General features: G+C 49.1%; 12 non-coding genes and 22 pseudogenes across 12 annotated transcripts; all 34 read right to left on the reverse strand.

Moving 5' to 3' along the window:
* Positions 1–287: 287 nt before the first annotated feature.
* On the reverse strand, positions 288–406 carry LOC142592117 (5S ribosomal RNA; annotated as a pseudogene).
* Positions 407–924: 518 nt separating this feature from the next.
* Positions 925–1,043, reverse strand: LOC142592253 (5S ribosomal RNA; annotated as a pseudogene).
* Positions 1,044–1,556: 513 nt separating this feature from the next.
* Positions 1,557–1,675, reverse strand: LOC142592252 (5S ribosomal RNA; annotated as a pseudogene).
* Positions 1,676–2,188: 513 nt separating this feature from the next.
* On the reverse strand, positions 2,189–2,307 carry LOC142592303 (5S ribosomal RNA; annotated as a pseudogene).
* A 1,153-nt stretch (positions 2,308–3,460) lies between these two features.
* On the reverse strand, positions 3,461–3,579 carry LOC142592061 (5S ribosomal RNA; annotated as a pseudogene).
* Positions 3,580–4,096: 517 nt separating this feature from the next.
* LOC142591968 (5S ribosomal RNA) lies at positions 4,097–4,215 on the reverse strand (annotated as a pseudogene).
* A 1,154-nt stretch (positions 4,216–5,369) lies between these two features.
* Positions 5,370–5,488, reverse strand: LOC142592062 (5S ribosomal RNA; annotated as a pseudogene).
* A 518-nt stretch (positions 5,489–6,006) lies between these two features.
* Positions 6,007–6,125, reverse strand: LOC142592042 (5S ribosomal RNA). The gene has a single exon (XR_012830684.1). It is a non-coding gene; the product is annotated as a 5S ribosomal RNA (ribosomal RNA).
* Positions 6,126–6,644: 519 nt separating this feature from the next.
* Positions 6,645–6,763, reverse strand: LOC142592052 (5S ribosomal RNA; annotated as a pseudogene).
* Positions 6,764–7,277: 514 nt separating this feature from the next.
* LOC142592053 (5S ribosomal RNA) lies at positions 7,278–7,396 on the reverse strand. Its single transcript, XR_012830685.1, has one exon. It is a non-coding gene; the product is annotated as a 5S ribosomal RNA (ribosomal RNA).
* Positions 7,397–7,915: 519 nt separating this feature from the next.
* LOC142591921 (5S ribosomal RNA) lies at positions 7,916–8,034 on the reverse strand. The gene has a single exon (XR_012830643.1). It is a non-coding gene; the product is annotated as a 5S ribosomal RNA (ribosomal RNA).
* Positions 8,035–8,554: 520 nt separating this feature from the next.
* Positions 8,555–8,673, reverse strand: LOC142592065 (5S ribosomal RNA). The gene has a single exon (XR_012830686.1). It is a non-coding gene; the product is annotated as a 5S ribosomal RNA (ribosomal RNA).
* A 514-nt stretch (positions 8,674–9,187) lies between these two features.
* On the reverse strand, positions 9,188–9,306 carry LOC142592076 (5S ribosomal RNA). Its single transcript, XR_012830687.1, has one exon. It is a non-coding gene; the product is annotated as a 5S ribosomal RNA (ribosomal RNA).
* Positions 9,307–9,824: 518 nt separating this feature from the next.
* On the reverse strand, positions 9,825–9,943 carry LOC142592087 (5S ribosomal RNA). The gene has a single exon (XR_012830688.1). It is a non-coding gene; the product is annotated as a 5S ribosomal RNA (ribosomal RNA).
* A 517-nt stretch (positions 9,944–10,460) lies between these two features.
* On the reverse strand, positions 10,461–10,579 carry LOC142592057 (5S ribosomal RNA; annotated as a pseudogene).
* Positions 10,580–11,096: 517 nt separating this feature from the next.
* Positions 11,097–11,215, reverse strand: LOC142592181 (5S ribosomal RNA; annotated as a pseudogene).
* Positions 11,216–11,733: 518 nt separating this feature from the next.
* LOC142591878 (5S ribosomal RNA) lies at positions 11,734–11,852 on the reverse strand. Its single transcript, XR_012830602.1, has one exon. It is a non-coding gene; the product is annotated as a 5S ribosomal RNA (ribosomal RNA).
* A 519-nt stretch (positions 11,853–12,371) lies between these two features.
* Positions 12,372–12,490, reverse strand: LOC142591726 (5S ribosomal RNA; annotated as a pseudogene).
* A 518-nt stretch (positions 12,491–13,008) lies between these two features.
* LOC142592160 (5S ribosomal RNA) lies at positions 13,009–13,127 on the reverse strand (annotated as a pseudogene).
* A 519-nt stretch (positions 13,128–13,646) lies between these two features.
* LOC142592182 (5S ribosomal RNA) lies at positions 13,647–13,765 on the reverse strand (annotated as a pseudogene).
* Positions 13,766–14,283: 518 nt separating this feature from the next.
* LOC142592054 (5S ribosomal RNA) lies at positions 14,284–14,402 on the reverse strand (annotated as a pseudogene).
* A 514-nt stretch (positions 14,403–14,916) lies between these two features.
* LOC142592098 (5S ribosomal RNA) lies at positions 14,917–15,035 on the reverse strand. The gene has a single exon (XR_012830689.1). It is a non-coding gene; the product is annotated as a 5S ribosomal RNA (ribosomal RNA).
* A 519-nt stretch (positions 15,036–15,554) lies between these two features.
* Positions 15,555–15,673, reverse strand: LOC142591922 (5S ribosomal RNA). The gene has a single exon (XR_012830644.1). It is a non-coding gene; the product is annotated as a 5S ribosomal RNA (ribosomal RNA).
* A 519-nt stretch (positions 15,674–16,192) lies between these two features.
* On the reverse strand, positions 16,193–16,311 carry LOC142592109 (5S ribosomal RNA). The gene has a single exon (XR_012830690.1). It is a non-coding gene; the product is annotated as a 5S ribosomal RNA (ribosomal RNA).
* Positions 16,312–16,830: 519 nt separating this feature from the next.
* Positions 16,831–16,949, reverse strand: LOC142592121 (5S ribosomal RNA). The gene has a single exon (XR_012830691.1). It is a non-coding gene; the product is annotated as a 5S ribosomal RNA (ribosomal RNA).
* A 516-nt stretch (positions 16,950–17,465) lies between these two features.
* LOC142592058 (5S ribosomal RNA) lies at positions 17,466–17,584 on the reverse strand (annotated as a pseudogene).
* A 516-nt stretch (positions 17,585–18,100) lies between these two features.
* LOC142592183 (5S ribosomal RNA) lies at positions 18,101–18,219 on the reverse strand (annotated as a pseudogene).
* Positions 18,220–18,737: 518 nt separating this feature from the next.
* On the reverse strand, positions 18,738–18,856 carry LOC142592279 (5S ribosomal RNA; annotated as a pseudogene).
* A 517-nt stretch (positions 18,857–19,373) lies between these two features.
* LOC142592184 (5S ribosomal RNA) lies at positions 19,374–19,492 on the reverse strand (annotated as a pseudogene).
* A 518-nt stretch (positions 19,493–20,010) lies between these two features.
* Positions 20,011–20,129, reverse strand: LOC142592206 (5S ribosomal RNA; annotated as a pseudogene).
* A 518-nt stretch (positions 20,130–20,647) lies between these two features.
* Positions 20,648–20,766, reverse strand: LOC142592113 (5S ribosomal RNA; annotated as a pseudogene).
* A 519-nt stretch (positions 20,767–21,285) lies between these two features.
* On the reverse strand, positions 21,286–21,404 carry LOC142591709 (5S ribosomal RNA; annotated as a pseudogene).
* Positions 21,405–21,920: 516 nt separating this feature from the next.
* LOC142592025 (5S ribosomal RNA) lies at positions 21,921–22,039 on the reverse strand (annotated as a pseudogene).
* A 518-nt stretch (positions 22,040–22,557) lies between these two features.
* Positions 22,558–22,676, reverse strand: LOC142591909 (5S ribosomal RNA). The gene has a single exon (XR_012830632.1). It is a non-coding gene; the product is annotated as a 5S ribosomal RNA (ribosomal RNA).
* Between the last annotated feature and the right edge of the window lie 4,374 nt (positions 22,677–27,050).

Raw genomic sequence — 27,050 nt, forward strand, 5'->3', positions numbered from 1 at the left:
TTTATTGATGCGTTGTCATTGAGCTTTATGCGGGTGTGATAAGTAAGCGGTTAGAAGCTTGTGCGACTAAATTTTGCATCATTACGTATACCGCTTACCACCGTCACCATTCCGCGTACAGTATCGCGTAGTGGCCTGACTATTGTTGGTGTTACACTTCGGCGTTGGCTCTACCAGCAGGCTCCAGTTGAACGTAAGTTACAGTAAATGCAACCACGCACACGTTGTGCAAATGAAAAAAAAACAAGACGTCACAGAAGCACGCAATGAAAAAGCAAAAAGAACGGTGCCATCAGCATTCGGTGTTCCCAGGTGGTCTCCCTCCCAAGTACTGACCGAGCCCAATGCTGCTTAGCTTCGGGGATCGGACGAGAACCGGCGTATTCAGCATGGCATGGCCGATGGCGAGAATGTGCTGTTTACGACTGCACCTGTATCGTGCTGCTATGTTGTGCAGTCGCCGAATGTATTGCTACAGCACGTACGCGGCAGTCTTTCCGTGAACAATACACGCACGCGTCGTGTACATTGATCATTCCGTTTGTGGTTGTTCGCTGCATGTGTGCGTCCTAGTGCTCACAAAAACAAGAGGGCGAGCGCCACATATTGCGCGCGTTGCAGCCCACAAGGTGCCACTTTATTGATGCATTGTCATTGAGCTGTATGCGGGTGTGATAAGTAAGCGGTTAGAAGCTTGTGCGACTAAATTTTGCATCATTACGTATACCGCTTACCACCGTCGTCATTCCGCGTACAATATCGTGTAGTGGCCCGAATATTGTTGGTGCTACACTTCGGCGTTGGCTCTACCAGCAGGCTCCAGTTGAACGTAAGTTACAGCAAATGCAACCACCCAGAAGTTGTGCAAATGAAAAAAAAAACAAGACGTCACAGAAGCACGCAATAAAAAAGCAAAAAGAACGGTGCCATCAGCACTCGGTGTTCCCAGGTGGTCTCCCTCCCAAGTACTGACCGAGCACAATGCTGCTTTGCTTCGGGGATCGGACGAGAACCGGCGTATTCAGCATGGCATGGCCGATGGCGAGAATGTGCTGTTTACGACTGCACCTGTATCGTGCTGCTATGTTGTGCAGTCGCCGAATGTATTGCTACAGCACGTACGCGGCAGTCTTTCCGTGAACAATACACGCACGCGTCGTGTACATTGATCATTCCGTTTGTGGTTGTTCGCTGCATGCGTGCGTGCTAGTGCTCACAAAAACAAGAGGGCGAGCGCCACAGTTTGCGCGCGTTGCAGCCCACAAGGTGCCACTTTATTGATGCATTGTCATTGAGCTGTATGCGGGTGTGATAAGTAAGCGGTTAGAAGCTTGTGCGACTAAATTTTGCATCATTACGTATACCGCTTGCCACCGTCATCATTGCGCGTACAATATCGTGTAGTGGCCTGAATATTGTTGGTGTTACACTTCGGCGTTGGCTCTACCAGCAGGCTCCAGTTGAACGCAAGTTACAGTAAATGCAGCCACCCACACGTTGTGCAAATAAAAAAAAAGACGTCACAGAAGCACGCAATAAAAAAGCAATAAGAACGGTGCCATCAGCACTCGGTGTTCCCAGGTGGTCTCCCTCCCAAGTACTGACCGAGCCCAATGCTGCTTTGCTTCGGGGATCGGACGAGAACCGGCGTATTCAGCATGTCATGGCCGATGGCGAGAATGTGCTGTTTACGACTGCACCTGTATCGTGCTGCTATGTTGTGCAGTCGTCGAATGTATTGCTACAGCACGTACGCGGCAGTCTTTCCGTGAACAATACACGCACGCGTCGTGTACGTTGATCACTCCGTTTGTGGTTGTTCGCTGCATGCGTGCGTGCTAGTTCCCACAAAAACAAGAGGGCGAGCGCCACAGTTTGCGCGCGTTGCAGCCCACAAGGTGCCACTTTATTGATGCGTTGTCATTGAGCTGTATGCGGGTGTGATAAGTAAGCGGTTAGAAGCTTGTGCGACTAAATTTTGCATCATTACGTATACCGCTTACCACCGTCATCGTTCCGCGTACAATATCGTGTAGTGGCCTGAATATTGTTGATGTTACACTTCGGCGTTGGCTCTACCAGCAGGCTCCAGTTGAACGTAAGTTACAGTAAAAGCAACCACCCACACGTTGTGCAAATAAAAAAAAAGACGTCACAGAAGCACGCAATGAAAAAGCAAAAAGAACGGTGCCATCAGCACTCGGTGTTCCCAGGTGGCCTCCCTCCCAAGTACTGACCGAGCCCAATGCAGCTTAGCTCAGGGGATCGGACGAGAACCGGCGTATTCAGCATGGTATGGCCGATGGCAAGAATGTGCTGTTTACGACTGCACCTGTATCGTGCTGCTATGTTGTGCAGTCGCCGAATGTATTGCTACAGCATGTACGCGGCAGTCTTTCCGTGAACAATACACGTACGGTCGTGTACGTTGATCACTCCGTTTGTGGTTGTTCGCTGCATGCGTGCGTGCTAGTGCTCACAAAAACAAGAGGGCGAGCGCCACATTTTGCGCGCGTTGCAGCCCACAAGGTGCCACTTTATTGATGCGTTGTCATTGAGCTGTATGCGGGTGTGATAAGTAAGCGGTTAGAAGCTTGTGCGACTAAATTTTGCATCATTACGTATACCGCTTACCACCGTCATCATTCCGCGTACAATATCGTGTAGTGGCCTGAATATTGTTGGTGTTACACTTCGGCGTTGGTTCTACCTGCAGGCTCCAGTTGAACGTAAGTTACAGTAAATGCAACCACCCACAAGTTGTGCAAATGAAAAAAAAAACAAGACGTCACAGAAGCACGCAATAAAAAAGCAAAAAGAACGGTGCGATCAGCGCTCGGTGTTCCCAGGTGGTCTCCGTCCCAAGTACTGACCGAGCCCAATGCTGCTTAGCTTCGGGGACGGACGAGAACTGGCGTATTCTGCATGGCATGGCTGATGGCGAGAATGTGCTGTTTACGACTGCACCTGTATCGTGCTGCTATGTTGTGCAGTCGCCGAATGTATTGCTACAGCACGTACGCGGCAGTCTTTCCGTGAACAATACACGCACGCGTCGTGTACGTTGATCACTCCGTTTGTGGTTGTTCGCTGCATGCGTGCGTGCTAGTGCTCACAAAAACAAGAGGGCGAGCGCCACATTTTGCGCGCGTTGCAGCCCACAAGTTGGCACTTTATTGATGCGTTGTCATTGAGCTGTATGCGGGTGTGATAAGTGAGCGGTTAGAAGCTTGTGCGACCAAATTTTGCATCATTACGTATACCGCTTACCACCGTCATCATTCCGCGTACAATATCGTGTAGTGGCCTAAATATTGTTGATGTTACACTTCGGCATTGGCTCTACCAGCAGGCTCCAGTTGAACGTAAGTTACAGTAAATGCATCCACCCACACGTTGTGCAAATGAAAAAAAAAACAAGACGTCACAGAAGCACGCAATAAAAAAGCAAAAAGAACAGTGCCATCAGCACTCGGTGTTCCCAGGTGGTCTCCCTCCCAAGTACTGACCGGGCCCAATGCTGCTTAGCTTCGGGGATCGGACGAGAACCGGCGTATTCAGCATGGCATGGCCGATGGCGAGAATGTGCTGTTTACGACTGCACCTGTATCGTGCTGCTATGTTGTGCAGTCGCCGAATGTATTGCTACAGCACGTACGCGGCAGTCTTTCCTTGAACAATACACGCACGCGTCGTGTACGTTGATCACTCCGTTTGTGGTTGTTCGCTGCATGCGTGCGTGCTAGTGCTCACAAAAACAAGAGGGCGAGCGCCACATTTTGCGCGCGTTGCAGCCCACCAGGTGCCACTTTATTGATGCGTTGTCATTGACCTGTACGCGGGTGTGATAAGTAAGCGGTTAGAAGCTTGTGCGACTAAATTTTGCATCATTACGTATACCGCTTACCACCGTCATCATTCCGCGTACAATATCGTCTAGTGGCCTGAATATTGTTGGTGTTACACTTCGGCGTTGGCTCTACCAGCAGGCTCCAGTTGAACGTAAGTTACAGTAAACGCAACCACCCACACGTTGTGCAAATGAAAAAAAAACAAGACGTCACAGAAGCACGCAATAAAAAAGCAAAAAGAACGGTGCCATCAGCACTCGGTGTTCCCAGGTGGTCTCCCTCCCAAGTACTGACCGAGCCCAATGCTGCTTAGCTTCGGGGATCGGACGAGAACCGGCGTATTCAGCATGGTATGGCCGATCGCAAGAATGTGCTGTTTACGACTGCACCTGTATCGTGCTGCTATGTTGTGCAGTCGCCGAATGTATTGCTACAGCACGTACGCGGCAGTCTTTCCGTGAACAATACACGCACGCGTCGTGTACGTTGATCACTCCGTTTGTGGTTGTTCGCTGCATGCGTGCGTGCTAGTGCTCACAAAAACAAGAGGGCGAGCGCCACATTTTGCGCGCGTTGCAGCCCACAAGGTGCCACTTTATTGATGCGTTGTCATTGAGCTGTATGCGGGTGTGATAAGTAAGCGGTTAGAAGCTTGTGCGACTAAATTTTGCATCATTACGTATACCGCTTACCACCGTCATCATTCCGCGTACAATATCGTGTAGTGGCCTGAATATTGTTGGTGTTACACTTCGGCGTTGGTTCTACCTGCAGGCTCCAGTTGAACGTAAGTTACAGTAAATGCAACCACCCACAAGTTGTGCAAATGAAAAAAAAAACAAGACGTCACAGAAGCACGCAATAAAAAAGCAAAAAGAACGGTGCGATCAGCGCTCGGTGTTCCCAGGTGGTCTCCGTCCCAAGTACTGACCGAGCCCAATGCTGCTTAGCTTCGGGGACGGACGAGAACTGGCGTATTCTGCATGGCATGGCTGATGGCGAGAATGTGCTGTTTACGACTGCACCTGTATCGTGCTGCTATGTTGTGCAGTCGCCGAATGTATTGCTACAGCACGTACGCGGCAGTCTTTCCGTGAACAATACACGCACGCGTCGTGTACGTTGATCACTCCGTTTGTGGTTGTTCGCTGCATGCGTGCGTGCTAGTGCTCACAAAAACAAGAGGGCGAGCGCCACATTTTGCGCGCGTTGCAGCCCACAAGTTGGCACTTTATTGATGCGTTGTCATTGAGCTGTATGCGGGTGTGATAAGTGAGCGGTTAGAAGCTTGTGCGACCAAATTTTGCATCATTACGTATACCGCTTACCACCGTCATCATTCCGCGTACAATATCGTGTAGTGGCCTAAATATTGTTGATGTTACACTTCGGCATTGGCTCTACCAGCAGGCTCCAGTTGAACGTAAGTTACAGTAAATGCATCCACCCACACGTTGTGCAAATGAAAAAAAAAACAAGACGTCACAGAAGCACGCAATAAAAAAGCAAAAAGAACAGTGCCATCAGCACTCGGTGTTCCCAGGTGGTCTCCCTCCCAAGTACTGACCGGGCCCAATGCTGCTTAGCTTCGGGGATCGGACGAGAACCGGCGTATTCAGCATGGCATGGCCGATGGCGAGAATGTGCTGTTTACGACTGCACCTGTATCGTGCTGCTATGTTGTGCAGTCGCCGAATGTATTGCTACAGCACGTACGCGGCAGTCTTTCCTTGAACAATACACGTACGCGTCGTGTACGTTGATCACTCCGTTTGTGGTTGTTCGCTGCATGCGTGCGTGCTAGTGCTCACAAAAACAAGAGGGCGAGCGCCACATTTTGCGCGCGTTGCAGCCCACCAGGTGCCACTTTATTGATGCGTTGTCATTGACCTGTACGCGGGTGTGATAAGTAAGCGGTTAGAAGCTTGTGCGACTAAATTTTGCATCATTACGTATACCGCTTACCACCGTCATCATTCCGCGTACAATATCGTCTAGTGGCCTGAATATTGTTGGTGTTACACTTCGGCGTTGGCTCTACCAGCAGGCTCCAGTTGAACGTAAGTTACAGTAAATGCAACCACCCACACGTTGTGCAAATGAAAAAAAAAACAAGACGTCACAGAAGCCAGCAATAAAAAACCAAAAAGAACGGTGCCATCAGCACTCGGTGTTCCCAGGTGGTCTCCCTCCCAAGTACTGACCGAGCCCAATGCTGCTTAGCTTCGGGGATCGGACGAGAACCGGCGTATTCAGCATGGTATGGCCGATGGCAAGAATGTGCTGTTTACGACTGCACCTGTATCGTGCTTCTATGTTGTGCAGTCGCCGAATGTATTGCTACAGCACGTACGCGGCAGTCTTTCCGTGAACAATACACGCACGCGTCGTGTACGTTGATCAATCCGATTGTGGTTGTTCGCTGCATGCGTGCGTGCTAGTGCTCACAAAAACAAGAGGGCGAGCGCCACCTTTTGCGCGCGTTGCAGCGCACAAGGTGCCACTTTATTGATGCGTTGTCATTGAGCTGTATGCGGGTGTCATAAGTGAGCGGTTAGAAGCTTGTGGGACTAAATTTTGCATCATTACGTATACCGCTTACCACCGTCATCATTCCGCGTACAATATCGTGTAGTGGCCTGAATATTGTTGGTGTTACACTTCGGCGTTGGCTCTACCAGCAGGCTCCAGTTGAACGTAAGTTACAGTAAATGCAACCACCCACACGTTGTGCAAATTAAAAAAAAAAACAAGACGTCACAGAAGCACGCAATTAAAAAGAAATAAGAACGGTGCCATCAGCACTCGGAGTTCCCGGGTGGTCTCCCTCCCAAGTACTGACCGAGCCCAATGCTGCTTAGCTTCGGGGATCGGACGAGAACCGGCGTATTCAGCATGGTATGGCCGATCGCAAGAATGTGCTGTTTACGACTGCACCTGTATCGTGCTGCTATGTTGTGCAGTCGCCGAATGTATTGCTACAGCACGTACGCGGCAGTCTTTCCGTGAACAATACACGCACGCGTCGTGTACGTTGATCACTCCGTTTGTGGTTGTTCGCTGCATGCGTGCGTGCTAGTGCTCACAAAAACAAGAGGGCGATCGCCACAGTTTGCGCGCGTTGCAGCCCACAAGGTGCCACTTTATTGATGCATTGTCATTGAGCTGTATGCGGGTGTGATAAGTAAGCGGTTAGAAGCTTCTGCGACTAAATTTTGCATCATTACGTATACCGCTTGCCACCGTCATCATTGCGCGTACAATATCGTGTAGTGGCCTGAATATTGTTGGTGTTACACTTCGGCGTTGGCTCTACCAGCAGGCTCCAGTTGAACGTAAGTTACAGTAAATGCAACCACCCACACGTTGTGCAAATAAAAAAAAAAGACGTCACAGAAGCCAGCAATAAAAAACCAAAAAGAACGGTGCCATCAGCACTCGGTGTTCCCAGGTGGTCTCCCTCCCAAGTACTGACCGAGCCCAATGCTGCTTAGCTTCGGGGATCGGACGAGAACCGGCGTATTCAGCATGGTATGGCCGATGGCAAGAATGTGCTGTTTACGACTGCACCTGTATCGTGCTTCTATGTTGTGCAGTCGCCGAATGTATTGCTACAGCACGTACGCGGAAGTCTTTCCGTGAACAATACACGCACGCGTCGTGTACGTTGATCAATCCGATTGTGGTTGTTCGCTGCATGCGTGCGTGCTAGTGCTCACAAAAACAAGAGGGCGAGCGCCACCTTTTGCGCGCGTTGCAGCGCACAAGGTGCCACTTTATTGATGCGTTGTCATTGAGCTGTATGCAGGTGTCATAAGTAAGCGGTTAGAAGCTTGTGCGACTAAATTTTGCATCATTACGTATACCGCTTACCACCGTCATCATTCCGCGTACAATATCGTGTAGTGGCCTGAATATTGTTGGTGTTACACTTCGGCGTTGGCTCTACCAGCAGGCTCCAGTTGAACGTAAGTTACAGTAAATGCAACCACCCACACGTTGTGCAAATTAAAAAAAAAACAAGACGTCACAGAAGCACGCAATAAAAAAAGCAAAAAGAACGGTGCCATCAGCACTCGGTGTTCCCAGGTGGTCTCCCTCCCAAGTACTGACCGAGCCCAATGCTGCTTAGCTTCGGGGATCGGACGAGAACCGGCGTATTCAGCATGGTATGGCCGATGGTGACAATGTGCTGTTAACGACTGCACCTGTATCGTGCTGCTATGTTGTGCAGTCGCCGAATGTATTGCTACAGCACGTACGCGGCAGTCTTTCCGTGAACAATACACGCACGCGTCGTGTACGTTGATCACTCCGTTTGTGGTTGTTCGCTGCATGCGTGCGTGCTAGTGCTCACAAAAATAAGAGGGCGAGGGCCACATTTTGCGCGCGTTGCAGCCCACAAGGTGCCACTTTATTGATGCGTTGTCATTGAGCTGTATGCGGGTGTGATAAGTAAGCGGTTAGAAGCTTGTGCGACTAAATTTTGCATCATTACGTATACCGCTTACCACAGTCATCATTCCGCGTACAATATCGTGTAGTGGCCTGAATATTGTTGGTGTTACACTTCGGCGTTGGCTCTACCAGCAGGCTCCAGTTGAACGTAAGTTACAGTAAATGCAACCACCCACACGTTGTGCAAATGAAAAAAAAAAAACAAGACGTCACAGAATCACGCAATAAAAAAGCAAAACGAACGGTGCCATCAGCACTCGGTGTTCCCAGGTGGTCTCCCTCCCAAGTACTGACCGAGCCCAATGCTGCTTAGCTTCGGGGATCGGACGAGAACCGGCGTATTCAGCATGGTATGGCCGATGGCAAGAATGTGCTGTTTACGAATGCACCTGTATCGTGCTTCTATGTTGTGCAGTCGCCGAATGTAATGCTACAGCACATACGCGGCAGTCTTTCCGTGAACAATACACGGACGCGTCGTGTACGTTGATCGCTCCGTTTGTGGTTGTTCGCTGCATGCGTGCGTGCTAGTGCTCACAAAAACAAGAGGGCGAGCGTCACATCTTGCGCGCGTTGCAGCCCACAAGGTGCCACTTAATTGATGCGTTGTCATTGAGCTGTATGCGGGTGTGATAAGTAAGCGGTTAGAAGCTTGTGCGACTAAATTTTGCATCATTACGTATACCGCTTACCACCGTCATCATTCCGCGTACAATATCGTGTAGTGGCCTGAATACTGTTGGTGTTACACTTCGGCGTTGGCTCTACCAGCAGGCTCCAGTTGAACATAAGTTACAGTAAATGCAACCACCCACACGTTGTGCAAATGAAAAAAAAAGACGTGACAGAAGCACGCAATAAAAAACCAAAAAGAACGGTGCCATCAGCACTCGGTGTTCCCAGGTGGTCTCCCTCCCAAGTACTGACCGAGCCCAATGCTGCTTAGCTTCGGGGATCGGACGAGAACCGGCGTATTCAGCATGGTATGGCCGATGGCGAGAATTTGCTGTTTACGACTGCACCTGTATCGTGCTGCTATGTTGTGCAGTCGCCGAATGTAATGCTACAGCACGTACGCGGCAGTCTTTCCGTGAACAATACACGCACGCGTCGTGTACGTTGATCACTCCGTTTGTGGTTGTTCGCTGCATGCGTGCGTCCTAGTGCTCACAAAAACAAGAGGGCGAGCGCCACATTTTGCGCGCGTTGCAGCCTACAAGGTGCCACTTTATTGATGCGTTGTCATTGAGCTGTATGCGGGTGTGATTAGTAAGCGGTTAGAAGCTTGTGCGACTAAATTTTGCATCATTACGTGTACCGCTTACCACCGTCATCATTCCGCGTACAATATCGTGTAGTGGCCTGAATATTGTTGGTGTTACACTTCGGCGTTGGCTCTACCAGCAGGCTCCAGTTGAACGTAAGTTACAGTAAATGCAACCACCCACACGTTGTGCAAATGAAAAAAAAAACAAGACGTCACAGAAGCACGCAATGAAAAAGCAAAAAGAACGGTGCCATCAGCACTCGGTGTTCCCAGGTGGTCTCCCTCCCAAGTACTGACCGAGCCCAATGCTGCTTAGCTTCGGGGATCGGACGAGAACCGGCGTATTCAGCATGGTATGGCCGATGGCGAGATTTTGCTGTTTACGACTGCACCTGTATCGTGCTGCTATGTTGTGCAGTCGCCGAATGTATTGCTACAGCACGTACGCGGCAGTCTTTCCGTGAACAATACACGCACGCGTCGTGTACGTTGATCGATCCGTTTGTGGTTGTTCGCTGCATGCGTGCGTGCTAGTGCTCACAAAATCAAGACGGCGAGCGCCACATTTTGCGCGCGTTGCAGACCACAAAGTGCCACTTTATTGATGCGTTGTCATTGAGCTGTATGCGGGTGTGATAAGTAAGCGGTTAGAAGCTTGTGCGACTAAATTTTGCATCATTACGTATACCGCTTACCACCGTCATCATTCCGCGTACAATATCGTGTAGTGGCCTGAATATTGTTGGTGTTACACTTCGGCGTTGGCCCTACCAGCAGGCTCCAGTTGAACGTAAGTTACAGTAAATGCAACCACCCACACGTTGTGCAAATCAAAAAAAAACAAGACGTCACAGAAGCACGCAATAAAAAAGCAAAAAGAACGGTGCCATCAGCACTCGGTGTTCCCAGGTGGTCTCCCTCCCAAGTACTGACCGAGCCCAATGCTGCTTAGTTTCGGGGATCGGACGAGAACCGGCGTATTCAGCATGGTATGGCCGATGACAAGAATGTGCTGTTTACGAATGCACCTGTATCGTGTTGCTATGTTGTGCAGTCGCCGAATGTATTGCTACAGCACGTACGCGGCAGTCTTTCCGTGAACAATACACGCACGCGTCGTGTACGTTGATCACTCCGTTTGTGGTTGTTCGCTGCATGCGTGCGTGCTAGTGCTCACAAAAACAAGAGGGCGAGCGCCACATCTTCCGCGCGTTGCAGCCCACAAGGTGCCACTTAATTGATGCGTTGTCATTGAGCTGTATGCGGGTGTGATAAGTAAGCGGTTAGAAGCTTGTGCGACTAAATTTTGCATCATTACGTATACCGCTTACCACCGTCATCATTCCGTGTACAATATCGTGTAGTGGCCTGAATATTGTTGGTGTTACATTTCGGCGTTGGCTCTACCAGCAGGCTCCAGTTGAACGTAAGTTACAGTAAATGCAACCACCCACACGTTATGCAAATGAAAAAAAAACAAGACGTCACAGAAGCACGCAATAAAAAAGCAAAAAGAACGGTGCCATCAGTACTCGGTGTTCCCAGGTGGTCTCCCTCCCAAGTACTGACTGAGCCCAATGCTGCTTAGCTTCGGGGATCGGACGAGAACCGGCGTATTCAGCATGGTATGGCCGATAGCAATGATGTGCTGTTTACAACTGCACCTGTATCGTGCTGCTATGTTGTGCAGTCGCCGAATGTATTGCTACAGCACGTACGCGGCAGTCTTTCCGTGAACAATACACGCACGCGTCGTGTACGTTGATCACGCCTTTTGTGGTTGTTCGCTGCATGCGTGCGTGCTAGTGCTCACAAAAACAAGAGGGCGAGGGCCACATTTTGCGCGCGTTGCAGCCCACAAGGTGCCACTTTATTGATGCGTTGTCATTGAGCTGTATGCGGGTGTGATAAGTAAGCGGTTAGAAGCTTGTGCGACTAAATTTTGCATCATTACGTATACCGCTTACCACCGTCATCATTCCGCGTACAATATCGTGTTGTGGCCTGAATATTGTTGGTGTTACACTTCGGCGTTGGCTCTACCAGCAGGCTCCAGTTGAACGTAAGTTACAGTAAAAGCAACCACCCACACGTTGTGCAAATGAAAAAAAAAACAAGACGTCACAGAAGCACGCAATAAAAAAGCAAAAAGAACGGTGCCATCAGCACTCGGTGTTCCCAGGTGGTCTCCCTCCCAAGTACTGACCGAGCCCAATGCTGCTTAGCTTCGGGGATCGGACGAGAACCGGCGTATTCAGCATGGTATGGCCGATAGCAATGATGTGCTGTTTACGACTGCACCTGTATCGTGCTGCTATGTTGTGCAGTCGCCGAATGTATTGCTACAGCACGTACGCGGCAGTCTTTCCGTGAACAATACACGCACGCGTCGTGTACGTTGATGACGCCTTTTGTGGTTGTTCGCTGCATGCGTGCGTGCTAGTGCTCACAAAAACAAGAAGGCGAGCGCCACATTTTGCGCGCGTTGCAGCCCACAAGGTGCCACTTTATTGATGCGTTGTCATTGAGCTGTATGCGGCTGGGATAAGTAAGCGGTTAGAAGATTGTGAGACTAAATTTTGCATCATTACGTATACCGCTTACCACCGTCATCATTCCGCGTACAATATCGTGTAGTGGCCTGAATATTGTTGGTGTTACACTTCGGCGTTGGCTCTACCAGCAGGCTCCAGTTGAACGTAAGTTACAGTAAATGCAACCACCCACACGTTGTGCAAATGAAAAAAAAAAACAAGACGTCACAGAAGCACGCAATAAAAAAGCAAAAAGAACGGTGCTATCAGCACTCGGTGTTCCCAGGTTTTCTCCCTCCCAAATACTGACCGAGCCCAATGCTGCTTAGCTTCGGGGATCGGACGAGAACCAGCGTATTCAGCATGGTATGGCCGATGGCAAGAATGAGCTGTTTACGACTGCACCTGTATTGTGCTGCTATGTTGTGCAGTCGCCGAATGTATTGTTACAGCACGTACGCGGCACTCTTTCCGTGAACAATACACGCACGCGTCGTGTACGTTGATCACTCCGTTTGTGGTTGTTCGCTGCATGCATGCGTGCTAGTGCTCACAAAAACAAGAGGGCGAGCGCCACATTTTGCGCGCGTTGCAGCCCACAAGGTGCCACTTTATTGATGCGTTGTCATTGAGCTGTATGCGGGTGTGATAAGTAAGCGGTTAGAAGCTTGTGCGACTAAATTTTGCATCATTACGTATACCGCTTACCACCGTCATCATTCCGCGTACAATATCGTGTAGTGGCCTGAATATTGTTGGTGTTACACTTCGGCGTTGGCCCTACCAGCAGGCTCCAGTTGAACGTAAGTTACAGTAAATGCAACCACCCACACGTTGTGCAAATGAAAAAAAAAACAAGACGTCACAGAAGCACGCAATAAAAAAGCAAAAAGAACGGTGCCATCAGCACTCGGTGTTCCCAGGTGGTCTCCCTCCCAAGTACTGACCGAGCCCAATGCTGCTTAGTTTCGGGGATCGGACGAGAACCCGCGTATTCAGCATGGTATGGCCGATGGCAAGAATGTGCTGTTTACGAATGCACCTGTATCGTGCTGCTATGTTGTGCAGTCGCCGAATGTATTGCTACAGCACGTACGCGGCAGTCTTTCCGTGAACAATACACGCAGCGTCGTGTACGTTGATCACTCCGTTTGTGGTTGTTCGCTGCATGCGTGCGTGCTAGTGCTCACAAAAACAAGAGGGCGAGCGCCACATCTTGCGCGCGTTGCAGCCCACAAGGTGCCACTTAATTGATGCGTTGTCATTGAGCTGTATGCGGGTGTGATAAGTAAGCGGTTAGAAGCTTGTGCGACTAAATTTTGCATCATTACGTATACCGCTTACCACCGTCATCATTCCGTGTACAATATCGTGTAGTGGCCTGAATATTGTTGGTGTTACATTTCGGCGTTGGCTCTACCAGCAGGCTCCAGTTGAACGTAAGTTACAGTAAATGCAACCACCCACACGTTATGCAAATGAAAAAAAAAAAACAAGACGTCACAGAAGCACGCAATAAAAAAGCAAAAAGAACGGTGCCATCAGTACTCGGTGTTCCCAGGTGGTCTCCCTCCCAAGTACTGACTGAGCCCAATGCTGCTTAGCTTCGGGGATCGGACGAGAACCGGCGTATTCAGCATGGTATGGCCGATAGCAATGATGTGCTGTTTACAACTGCACCTGTATCGTGCTGCTATGTTGTGCAGTCGCCGAATGTATTGCTACAGCACGTACGCGGCAGTCTTTCCGTGAACAATACACGCACGCGTCGTGTACGTTGATCACGCCTTTTGTGGTTGTTCGCTGCATGCGTGCGTGCTAGTGCTCACAAAAACAAGAGGGCGAGGGCCACATTTTGCGCGCGTTGCAGCCCACAAGGTGCCACTTTATTGATGCGTTGTCATTGAGCTGTATGCGGGTGTGATAAGTAAGCGGTTAGAAGCTTGTGCGACTAAATTTTGCATCATTACGTATACCGCTTACCACCGTCATCATTCCGCGTACAATATCGTGTAGTGGCCTGAATATTGTTGGTGTTACACTTCGGCGTTGGCTCTACCAGCAGGCTCCAGTTGAACGTAAGGTACAGTAAATGCAACCACCCACACGTTGTGCAAATTAAAAAAAAAACAAGACGTCACAGAAGCACGCAATTAAAAAGAAATAAGAACGGTGCCATCAGCACTCGGAGTTCCCGGGTGGTCTCCCTCCCAAGTACTGACCGAGCCCAATGCTGCTTAGCTTCGGGGATCGGACGAGAACCGGCGTATTCAGCATGGTATGGCCGATCGCAAGAATGTGCTGTTTACGACTGCACCTGTATCGTGCTGCTATGTTGTGCAGTCGCCGAATGTATTGCTACAGCACGTACGCGGCAGTCTTTCCGTGAACAATACACGCACGCGTCGTGTACGTTGATCACTCCGTTTGTGGTTGTTCGCTGCATGCGTGCGTGCTAGTGCTCACAAAAACAAGAGGGCGATCGCCACAGTTTGCGCGCGTTGCAGCCCACAAGGTGCCACTTTATTGATGCATTGTCATTGAGCTGTATGCGGGTGTGATAAGTAAGCGGTTAGAAGCTTCTGCGACTAAATTTTGCATCATTACGTATACCGCTTGCCACCGTCATCATTGCGCGTACAATATCGTGTAGTGGCCTGAATATTGTTGGTGTTACACTTCGGCGTTGGCTCTACCAGCAGGCTCCAGTTGAACGTAAGTTACAGTAGATGCAACCACCCACACGTTGTGCAAATAAAAAAAAAAGACGTCACAGAAGCCAGCAATAAAAAACCAAAAAGAACGCTGCCATCAGCACTCGGTGTTCCCAGGTGGTCTCCCTCCCAAGTACTGACCGAGCCCAATGCTGCTTAGCTTCGGGGATCGGACGAGAACCGGCGTATTCAGCATGGTATGGCCGATGGCAAGAATGTGCTGTTTACGACTGCACCTGTATCGTGCTTCTATGTTGTGCAGTCGCCGAATGTATTGCTACAGCACGTACGCGGAAGTCTTTCCGTGAACAATACACGCACGCGTCGTGTACGTTGATCAATCCGATTGTGGTTGTTCGCTGCATGCGTGCGTGCTAGTGCTCACAAAAACAAGAGGGCGAGCGCCACCTTTTGCGCGCGTTGCAGCGCACAAGGTGCCACTTTATTGATGCGTTGTCATTGAGCTGTATGCAGGTGTCATAAGTGAGCGGTTAGAAGCTTGTGGGACTAAATTTTGCATCATTACGTATACCGCTTAGCACCGTCATCATTCCGCGTACAATATCGTGTAGTGGCCTGAATATTGTTGGTGTTACACTTCGGCGTTGGCTCTACCAGCAGGCTCCAGTTGAACGTAAGTTACAGTAAATGCAACCACCCACACGTTGTGCAAATTAAAAAAAAAACAAGACGTCACAGAAGCACGCAATAAAAAAAGCAAAAAGAACGGTGCCATCAGCACTCGGTGTTCCCAGGTGGTCTCCCTCCCAAGTACTGACCGAGCCCAATGCTGCTTAGCTTCGGGGATCGGACGAGAACCGGCGTATTCAGCATGGTATGGCCGATGGTGACAATGTGCTGTTAACGACTGCACCTGTATCGTGCTGCTATGTTGTGCAGTCGCCGAATGTATTGCTACAGCACGTACGCGGCAGTCTTTCCGTGAACAATACACGCACGCGTCGTGTACGTTGATCACTCCGTTTGTGGTTGTTCGCTGCATGCGTGCGTCCTAGTGCTCACAAAAATAAGAGGGCGAGGGCCACATTTTGCGCGCGTTGCAGCCCACAAGGTGCCACTTTATTGATGCGTTGTCATTGAGCTGTATGCGGGTGTGATAAGTAAGCGGTTAGAAGCTTGTGCGACTAAATTTTGCATCATTACGTATACCGCTTACCACAGTCATCATTCCGCGTACAATATCGTGTAGTGGCCTGAATATTGTTGGTGTTACACTTCGGCGTTGGCTCTACCAGCAGGCTCCAGTTGAACGTAAGTTACAGTAAATGCAACCACCCACACGTTGTGCAAATGAAAAAAAAAAACAAGACGTCACAGAATCACGCAATAAAAAAGCAAAACGAACGGTGCCATCAGCACTCGGTGTTCCCAGGTGGTCTCCCTCCCAAGTACTGACCGAGCCCAATGCTGCTTAGCTTCGGGGATCGGACGAGAACCGGCGTATTCAGCATGGTATGGCCGATGGCGAGAATTTGCTGTTTACGACTGCACCTGTATCGTGCTGCTATGTTGTGCAGTCGCCGAATGTAATGCTACAGCACGTACGCGGCAGTCTTTCCGTGAACAATACACGCACGCGTCGTGTACGTTGATCACTCCGTTTGTGGTTGTTCGCTGCATGCGTGCGTCCTAGTGCTCACAAAAACAAGAGGGCGAGCGCCACATTTTGCGCGCGTTGCAGCCTACAAGGTGCCACTTTATTGATGCGTTGTCATTGAGCTGTATGCGGGTGTGATTAGTAAGCGGTTAGAAGCTTGTGCGACTAAATTTTGCATCATTACGTGTACCGCTTACCACCGTCATCATTCCGCGTACAATATCGTGTAGTGGCCTGAATATTGTTGGTGTTACACTTCGGCGTTGGCTCTACCAGCAGGCTCCAGTTGAACGTAAGTTACAGTAAATGTAACCACCCACACGTTGTGCAAATGAAAAAAAAAAACAAGACGTCACAGAAGCACGCAATGAAAAAGCAAAAAGAACGGTGCCATCAGCACTCGGTGTTCCCAGGTGGTCTCCCTCCCAAGTACTGACCGAGCCCAATGCTGCTTAGCTTCGGGGATCGGACGAGAACCGGCGTATTCAGCATGGTATGGCCGATGGCGAGAATTTGCTGTTTACGACTGCACCTGTATCGTGCTGCTATGTTGTGCAGTCGCCGAATGTATTGCTACAGCACGTACGCGGCAGTCTTTCCGTGAACAATACACGCACGCGTCGTGTACGTTGATCGATCCGTTTGTGGTTGTTCTCTGCATGCGTGCGTGCTAGTGCTCACAAAATCAAGACGGCGAGCGCCACATTTTGCGCGCGTTGCAGACCACAAAGTGCCACTTTATTGATGCGTTGTCATTGAGCTGTATGCGGGTGTGATAAGTAAGCGGTTAGAAGCTTGTGCGACTAAATTTTGCATCATTACGTATACCGCTTACCACCGTCATCATTCCGCGTACAATATCGTGTAGTGGCCTGAATATTGTTGGTGTTACACTTCGGCGTTGGCCCTACCAGCAGGCTCCAGTTGAACGTAAGTTACAGTAAATGCAACCACCCACACGTTGTGCAAATAAAAAAAAACAAGACGTCACAGAAGCACGCAATAAAAAAGCAAAAAGAACGGTGCCATCAGCACTCGGTGTTCCCAGGTGGTCTCCCTCCCAAGTACTGACCGAGCCCAATGCTGCTTAGTTTCGGGGATCGGACGAGAACCGGCGTATTCAGCATGGTATGGCCGATGACAAGAATGTGCTGTTTACGAATGCACCTGTATCGTGTTGCTATGTTGTGCAGTCGCCGAATGTATTGCTACAGCACGTACGCGGCAGTCTTTCCGTGAACAATACACGCACGCGTCGTGTACGTTGATCACTCCGTTTGTGGTTGTTCGCTGCATGCGTGCGTGCTAGTGCTCACAAAAACAAGAGGGCGAGCGCCACATCTTCCGCGCGTTGCAGCCCACAAGGTGCCACTTAATTGATGCGTTGTCATTGAGCTGTATGCGGGTGTGATAAGTAAGCGGTTAGAAGCTTGTGCGACTAAATTTTGCATCATTACGTATACCGCTTACCACCGTCATCATTCCGTGTACAATATCGTGTAGTGGCCTGAATATTGTTGGTGTTACATTTCGGCGTTGGCTCTACCAGCAGGCTCCAGTTGAACGTAAGTTACAGTAAATGCAACCACCCACACGTTATGCAAATGAAAAAAAACAAGACGTCACAGAAGCACGCAATAAAAAAGCAAAAAGAACGGTGCCATCAGTACTCGGTGTTCCCAGGTGGTCTCCCTCCCAAGTACTGACTGAGCCCAATGCTGCTTAGCTTCGGGGATCGGACGAGAACCGGCGTATTCAGCATGGTATGGCCGATAGCAATGATGTGCTGTTTACAACTGCACCTGTATCGTGCTGCTATGTTGTGCAGTCGCCGAATGTATTGCTACAGCACGTACGCGGCAGTCTTTCCGTGAACAATACACGCACGCGTCGTGTACGTTGATCACGCCTTTTGTGGTTGTTCGCTGCATGCGTGCGTGCTAGTGCTCACAAAAACAAGAGGGCGAGGGCCACATTTTGCGCGCGTTGCAGCCCACAAGGTGCCACTTTATTGATGCGTTGTCATTGAGCTGTATGCGGGTGTGATAAGTAAGCGGTTAGAAGCTTGTGCGACTAAATTTTGCATCATTACGTATACCGCTTACCACCGTCATCATTCCGCGTACAATATCGTGTTGTGGCCTGAATATTGTTGGTGTTACACTTCGGCGTTGGCTCTACCAGCAGGCTCCAGTTGAACGTAAGTTACAGTAAAAGCAACCACCCACACGTTGTGCAAATGAAAAAAAAAACAAGACGTCACAGAAGCACGCAATAAAAAAGCAAAAAGAACGGTGCCATCAGCACTCGGTGTTCCCAGGTGGTCTCCCTCCCAAGTACTGACCGAGCCCAATGTTGCTTAGTTTCGGGGATCGGACGAGAACCCGCGTATTCAGCATGGTATGGCCGATGGCAAGAATGTGCTGTTTACGAATGCACCTGTATCGTGCTGCTATGTTGTGCAGTCGCCGAATGTATTGCTACAGCACGTACGCGGCAGTCTTTCCGTGAACAATACACGCAGCGTCGTGTACGTTGATCACTCCGTTTGTGGTTGTTCGCTGCATGCGTGCGTGCTAGTGCTCACAAAAACAAGAGGGCGAGCGCCACATCTTGCGCGCGTTGCAGCCCACAAGGTGCCACTTAATTGATGCGTTGTCATTGAGCTGTATACGGGTGTGATAAGTAAGCGGTTAGAAGCTTGTGCGACTAAATTTTGCATCATTACGTATACCGCTTACCACCGTCATCATTCCGTGTACAATATCGTGTAGTGGCCTGAATATTGTTGGTGTTACATTTCGGCGTTGGCTCTACCAGCAGGCTCCAGTTGAACGTAAGTTACAGTAAATGCAACCACCCACACGTTATGCAAATGAAAAAAAAAACAAGACGTCACAGAAGCACGCAATAAAAAAGCAAAAAGAACGGTGCCATCAGTACTCGGTGTTCCCAGGTGGTCTCCCTCCCAAGTACTGACTGAGCCCAATGCTGCTTAGCTTCGGGGATCGGACGAGAACCGGCGTATTCAGCATGGTATGGCCGATAGCAATGATGTGCTGTTTACAACTGCACCTGTATCGTGCTGCTATGTTGTGCAGTCGCCGAATGTATTGCTACAGCACGTACGCGGCAGTCTTTCCGTGAACAATACACGCACGCGTCGTGTACGTTGATCACGCCTTTTGTGGTTGTTCGCTGCATGCGTGCGTGCTAGTGCTCACAAAAACAAGAGGGCGAGGGCCACATTTTGCGCGCGTTGCAGCCCACAAGGTGCCACTTTATTGATGCGTTGTCATTGAGCTGTATGCGGGTGTGATAAGTAAGCGGTTAGAAGCTTGTGCGACTAAATTTTGCATCATTACGTATACCGCTTACCACCGTCATCATTCCGCGTACAATATCGTGTAGTGGCCTGAATATTGTTGGTGTTACACTTCGGCGTTGGCTCTACCAGCAGGCTCCAGTTGAACGTAAGTTACAGTAAATGCAACCACCCACACGTTGTGCAAATGAAAAAAAAAACAAGACGTCACAGAAGCACGCAATAAAAAAGCAAAAAGAACGGTGCCATCAGCACTCGGTGTTCCCAGGTGGTCTCCCTCCCAAGTACTGACCGAGCCCAATGCTGCTTAGCTTCGGGGATCGGACAAGAACCGGCGTATTCAGCATGGTATGGCCGCTAGCAATGATGTGCTGTTTACAACTGCACCTGTATCGTGCTGCTATGTTGTGCAGTCGCCGAATGTATTGCTACAGCACGTACGCGGCAGTCTTTCCGTGAACAATACACGCACGCGTCGTTTACGTTGATCACGCCTTTTGTGGTTGTTCGCTGCATGCGTGCGTGCTAGTGCTCACAAAAACAAGAGGGCGAGGGCCACATTTTGCGCGCGTTGCAGCCCACAAGGTGCCACTTTATTGATGCGTTGTGATTGAGCTGTATGCGGGTGTGATAAGTAAGCGGTTAGAAGCTTGTGCGACAAAATTTTGCATCATTACGTATACCGCTTACCACCGTCATCATTCCGCGTACAATATCGTGTAGTGGCCTGAATATTGTTGGTGTGACACTTCGGCGTTGGCTCTACCAGCAGGCTCCAGTTGAACGTAAGTTACAGTAAATGCAACCACCCACACGTTGTGCAAATGAAAAAAAAAACAAGACGTCACAGAAGCACGCAATAAAAAAGCAAGAAGAACGGTGCCATCAGCACTCTGTGTTCCCAGGTGGTCTCCCTCCCAAGTACTGACCGAGCCCAATGCTGCTTAGCTTCGGGGATCGGACGAGAACCGGCGTATTCAGCATGGTATGGCCGATAGCAATGATGTGCTATTTACGACTGCACCTGTATCGTGCTGCTATGTTGTGCAGTCGCCGAATGTATTGCTACAGCACGTACGCGGCAGTCTTTCCGTGAACAATACACGCACGCGTCGTGTACGTTGATGACGCCTTTTGTGGTTGTTCACTGCATGCGTGCGTGCTAGTGCTCACAAAAACAAGAAGGCGAGCGCCACATTTTGCGCGCGTTGCAGCCCACAAGGTGCCACTTTATTGATGCGTTGTCACTGAGCTGTATGCGGCTGTGATAAGTAAGCGGTTTGAAGATTGTGCGACTAAATTTTGCATCATTACGTATACCGCTTACCACCGTCATCATTCCGCGTACAATATCGTGTAGTGGCCTGAATATTGTTGGTGTTACACTTCGGCGTTGGCTCTACCAGCAGGCTCCAGTTGAACGTAAGTTACAGTAAATGCAACCACCCACACGTTGTGCAAATGAAAAAAAAAAACAAGACGTCACAGAAGCACGCAATAAAAAAGCAAAAAGAATGGTGCTATCAGCACTCGGTGTTCCCAGGTTTTCTCCCTCCCAAGTACTGACCGAGCCCAATGCTGCTTAGCTTCGGGGATCGGACGAGAACCAGCGTATTCAGCATGGTATGGCCGATGGCAAGAATGAGCTGTTTACGACTGCACCTGTATTGTGCTGCTATGTTGTGCAGTCGCCGAATGTATTGCTACAGCACGTACGCGGCAGTCTTTCCGTGAACAATACACGCACGCGTCGTGTACGTTGATCGCTCCATTTGTGGTTGTTCGCTGAATGCATGCGTGCTAGCGCTCACAAAAACAAGAGGGCGAGCGCCACATTTTGCGCGCGTTGCAGCCCACAAGGTGCCACTTTATTGATGCGTTGTCATTGAGCTGTATGCGGGTGTGATAAGTAAGCGGTTAGAAGCTTGTGCGACTAAATTTTGCATCATTACGTATACCGCTTACCACCGTCACCATTCCGCGTACAGTATCGCGTAGTGGCCTGAATATTGTTGGTGTTACACTTCGGCGTTGGCTCTACCAGCAGGCTCCAGTTGAACGTAAGTTACAGTAAATGCAACCACCCACACGTTGTGCAAATGAAAAAAAACAAGACTTCACAGAAGCACGCAATAAAAAAGCAAAAAGAACGGTGCCATCAGCACCCGGTGTTCCCAGGTGGTCTCCCTCCCAAGTACTGACCGAGCCCAATGCGGCTTAGCTTCGGGGATCGGACGAGAACCGGCGTATTCAGCATGGTATGGCCGATGGCGAGAATGTGCTGTTTACGACTGCTCCTGTATCGTGCCGCTATGTTGTGCAGTCGCCGAATGTATTGCTACAGCACGTACGCGGCAGCCTTTCCGTGAACAATACACGCACGCGTCGTGTACGTTGATCACTCCGTTTGTGGTTGTTCGCTGCATGCGTGCGTGCTAGTGCTCACAAAAACAAGAGGGCGAGCGCCACATTTTGCGCGCGTTGCAGCCCACAAGGTGCCACATTATTGATGTGTTGTCATTGAGCTGTATGCGGGTGTGATAAGTAAGCGGTTAGACGCTTGTGCGACTAAATTTTGCATCATTACGCATACCGCTTACCACCGTCATCATTCCGCGTACAATATCGTGTAGTGGCCTGAGTATTGTTGGTGTAACACTTCGGCGTTGGCTCTACCAGCAGGCGCCAGTTGAACGTAAGTTACAGTAAATGCAACCACCCACACGTTGTGGAAATGAAAAAAAAAACAAGACGTCACAGAAGCACGCAATAAGAAAGCAAAAAGAACGGTGCCATCAGCACTCGGTGTTCCCAGGTGGTCTCCCTCCCAAGTACTGACCGAGCCCAATGCTGCTTAGCTTCGGGGATCGGACGAGAACCGGCGTATTCAGCATGGTGTGGCCGATGGCGAGAATGTGCTGTTTACGACTGCTCCTGTATCGTGCTGCTATGTTGTGCAGTCGCCGAATGTATTGCTACAGCACGTACGCGGCAGTCTTTCCGTGAACAATACACACACGCGTCGTGTACGTTGATCACTCCGTTTGTGGTTGTTCGCTGCATGCGTGCGTGCTAGTGCTCACAAAAACAAGAGGGCGAGCGCCACATTTTGCGCGCGTTGCAGCCCACAAGGTGCCACTTTATTGATGCGTTGTCATTGAGCTGTATCCGGGTGTGATAAGTAAGCGGTTAGAAGCTTGTGCGACTAAATTTTGCATCATTACGTATACCGCTTACCACCGTCATCATTCCGCGTACAATATCGTAAAGTGGCCTGAATATTGTTGGTGTTGGATGGATGGATGTGTGTTGTTTAGTGGCGCAAGGGCCAGGTATGGCCAAAGAGCGCCATGACTGATAATGTTGTGTTAAGCGCTGATTTGTGAGTGGCGATGGTGGGATGTAACACGGCTGTAAAGTGGCCTAAAATCAATCAGTGTCATGGAAACGTAAAATAGTATATAGCATAAAATTATGACAGTGATACATGTAGTGGTCTGTGGATATAGTACACGTGATAAGTGATCATGGAGCTAAAATGCGAGAATATGTAAATAGCACTAATGCCTCCGGGGGGCCTTTGAGCCCAAAGGCTGGGAGGCAGGTGCTTTCTTTTATTGCACCTACCGCAGCAGAAACCTCTGTTAGAGGCTGTGCTACGGATTTCCTGGGGCTATAATATGAAAACTATCTACATCTTTTAAAAATCGAAACAGGGATTCATGTTTGAAGACAGGTTCTATACCTATAATCATTTGAGGATGGAGTGGAATTAGCTGCCGATGTGGTAATGGAAAATGCTTTTTCCTATTAGCGTCTAATTGAGTGCATTGCAGCAGGATGTGAAGCACGGTAAGTGGCTCACCACATTTATCACACATGGGCGGATCGCCACCGGACAAGAGGTATGCGTGTGTGCTGTATGTGTGTCCTATCCTGAGTCTGCAAAGTGTTACTTCTGTGTGGCGGTTCTTCGATACCGGCGGCCAGTTGCCAAGATAAGGCTTGATAACATGTAATTTATTTGCTGTTTCTTTATCCCACAAGCGCTGCCAGAAATCTCTTAGATTTTTTCTTATTGAGGGCTTGAGGTCCATTACAGGGATAGTCATGGAAGTGTCTGCAGCGTTCGCGTTCACGGATGTGGCTAGCTGGTCCGCTAACACGTTTCCCTCTATCTCTCGGTGCCCCGGCACCCAGCACAGGACGATATGCTGCTTAGACGCATAGGTTTTTAGCAATGCTGAGTAAAGAGAAATAATTACAGGGTTTTTATATTTCTTGACAGTTTTCAAAGCATTTACGACGCTCAAGGAGTCTGTGTATATAACTGCCTTTGGGATATTAAATTCTTTAATGTGTTTAACAGCGGCCAATATCGCGTAGGCCTCTGCTGTGAAAATACTTGTGTTAGGGTGCAGAACACCAGCAACCGAAAAGGATGGACCGACCGCTGCGTAAGATACGCCAGAATTACACTTCGATGCGTCTGTAAAGAATTCAGGAGAGGAGTATTTGTGCTGTAATTCGAGGAAATACGTTCGTATATGCGCGACAGGCGCGTGCTTTGTAACAGTTACGAAAGATATATCACAGTCTATTGGTTGCCACTGCCACGGCGGGGGCCGTATAGCAGGGGACATAAGGTGGTATTCAAGCAGTTGAACCCTTGTTTCTTCAGCCATGTCTCTGACACGCAGTGAGAAAGGCTTTGCCACTGTGGGCCGGTTGCGAAAAAGTTGACAACTGGACAAATCGTTTATGGTGGAGAACGCGGGCTGCTCACTATTTGCGTTCACTCTCAGAAAATACATGAAAGAGGAGTATGTTCTCTGCAGATTAAGTGACCACTCATCCGATTCAACGTAAAGGCTTTCCACTGGGCTTGTTCTAAAGGCGCCTGTGGACAAGCGAATGCCTAAGTGGTGGACAGGGTCTAGCATCTTCAGAGCAGTTGGAGTAGCCGACTGGTAAACTATGGCTCCATAGTCTAGTCGTGTGCGTATGAGGCTTTTATACAAGTTCATGAGACATTTTCTATCACTGCCCCAGGTTGTGCGTGAGAGCACCTTTAAGATATTCATTGTTTTCATGCACTTGTCTTTAAGATATTTTATGTGCTGTACAAAGGTTAGTTTCGCGTCTAAAATTATGCCTAAGAATTTATGTTCGCTGTTTACGGGCAGACGCTCACCATGCAACACAATTTCAGGATCAGGGTGCAGGCCTCTTTTTCTGGAGAAAATGACACAGGTGCTTTTTTGTGGGTTCAGTCTGAACCCGTTCTCATCAGCTCATTTGGAGACCCTGTTAAGACCAAGCTGGACCTGTCGCTCACAGATTGCAAGAGAACTTGACTGAAATCCTATCTGCACGTCGTCAACATACGTTGAATAGAAGATGTTATGTGGTATGTGTAGACGAAGAGAATTCATTTTTACTATAAAGAGTGTGCAGCTGAGCACCCCGCCCTGCGGCACTCCAGTTTCCTGTACAAACTTCTGTGCGAGAACACTGCCCACTCGAACACGGAATGTCCGATTCGACAGATAACTTTCTATAACATTGAACATATTTCCGTGTATACCTAACTGTGAGAGGTCTTTCAATATCCCGAACCGCCACGTTGTATCATAGGCTTTCTCCATATCTAAGAATACTGATAAGAAAAACTGCTTATGGACAAAAGCTTCACGGATGCGTGCCTCGATACGTATGAGATGGTCAGTGGTGGATCGACCCTCCCGAAACCCGCACTGGTATGGGTCCAGCAATTTGTTTGATTCTAGGAAGTGTAGTAGGCGACAGTTAATCATTTTTTCGAATACTTTGCAGAGGCAGCTTGTTAATGCTATAGGTCTATAACTTGATACAGAGGAAGGATCCTTTCCGTGCTTCAGTATTGGAATTATAATAGCCTCTTTCCAAGCAGAGGGGATCTCGCCGGAAGACCATATAACGTTGTAAAGGGAAAGGAGGGTTTTCTGTGTTTCGGATGGTAGTTGTTTTAACATCTCATATATTATGCGGTCTGAACCTGGGGCGGATGTATTACAGCAGTTCAGTGCTGCCTGCAGTTCTGCTATGCAGAATGGTTCATTGTACGGCGCACTTTTTGCACATTTCCTTTCTAGCTTTTTGTTCTCTATTCGTGTTTTGCACTTTAGGAATGTTTCGGTGTAGTGTGAGGAGCTGGATATGTGCTCAAAGTGTGTGCCAAGAAAGTTGGCTTGATCTTGCAGGCTTTCTCCGTGACTATTTACTAAAGGCAGGGAATACGTTTGTTGTCCATTAACCTTTTTCACTCTATTCCATACTTTGCTCTCATCTGTGTACGAGTTGATGCTTGATATATACTTCGCCCAACTCTCTCGTCTTGCTTGTCGGCGCGTTCTCCTCGCCTGGGATTTGATATGTTTAAAGTTTTCCAGGTTTTCAGCTGTAGGAGAATCGCGAAATATCGCCCACGCTTTGTTCTGGTTCCTCCGTGCTTGCCTGCATGCATCGTTCCACCAGGGAACACGCCGCTTGGAACCCATGCCGCTCGTTTGTGTAATACATTTACAGGCGGCATCCAGTACAAAAGCTGTAAAATATGCAACAGCATCATCTATGATTATACCAGACATCTCAGTCGACGTCATGTAAGTAAGAGATCGGTACCGTTCCCAATCGGCTGAGTCAATCTTCCACCGAGGGACCAGCGGGGGAAGTTGATCTTGTTTCGGCGTAGTTAGGATTATTGGAAAGTGGTCACTCCCATACGGGTTGTTAAGCACATTCCATTTAAAATAGGGTAAAAGCGTCGGCGATAAAATGCTAAGATCTATGGCAGAGTATGACTTGTTGGACAGGTTAAAATATGTGGGCTCCTTCGTGTTCAAGAGACATGTTCCAGAGGAAAAAAGCACCTCTTCAATGACGCGACCTCGCGCATCACAGCGTGAATCGCCCCACAAAGTACTGTGTGCATTAAAATCACCAAGAATAAAATAGGGGTCCGGGAGCTCATCTATTAATGACTCTAAGTCGCGTCTGTGAAGGTGATGATGTGGTGGTATATACAGAGAACAGATTGTAATGAGTTTATTTAAAAGTACGGCTCGAACGGCCACGGCCTCAAGGGCCGTTTGGAGCTTTAAATACTGACATGCTATACTTTTGTCAGCAATAATGGCTACACCGCCAGATGCTGCGACAGCATCCTCGCGGTCTTTGCGAAACGTAACATACTTTCGGAGAAAGCTTGTGTGTATAGATTTTAAGTGTGTTTCCTGTAAACA

Source organism: Dermacentor variabilis, chromosome 8 (assembly GCF_050947875.1).
Source record: "Dermacentor variabilis isolate Ectoservices chromosome 8, ASM5094787v1, whole genome shotgun sequence".
In the NCBI taxonomy this organism is placed as follows: Eukaryota; Metazoa; Arthropoda; class Arachnida; order Ixodida; family Ixodidae; genus Dermacentor; species Dermacentor variabilis.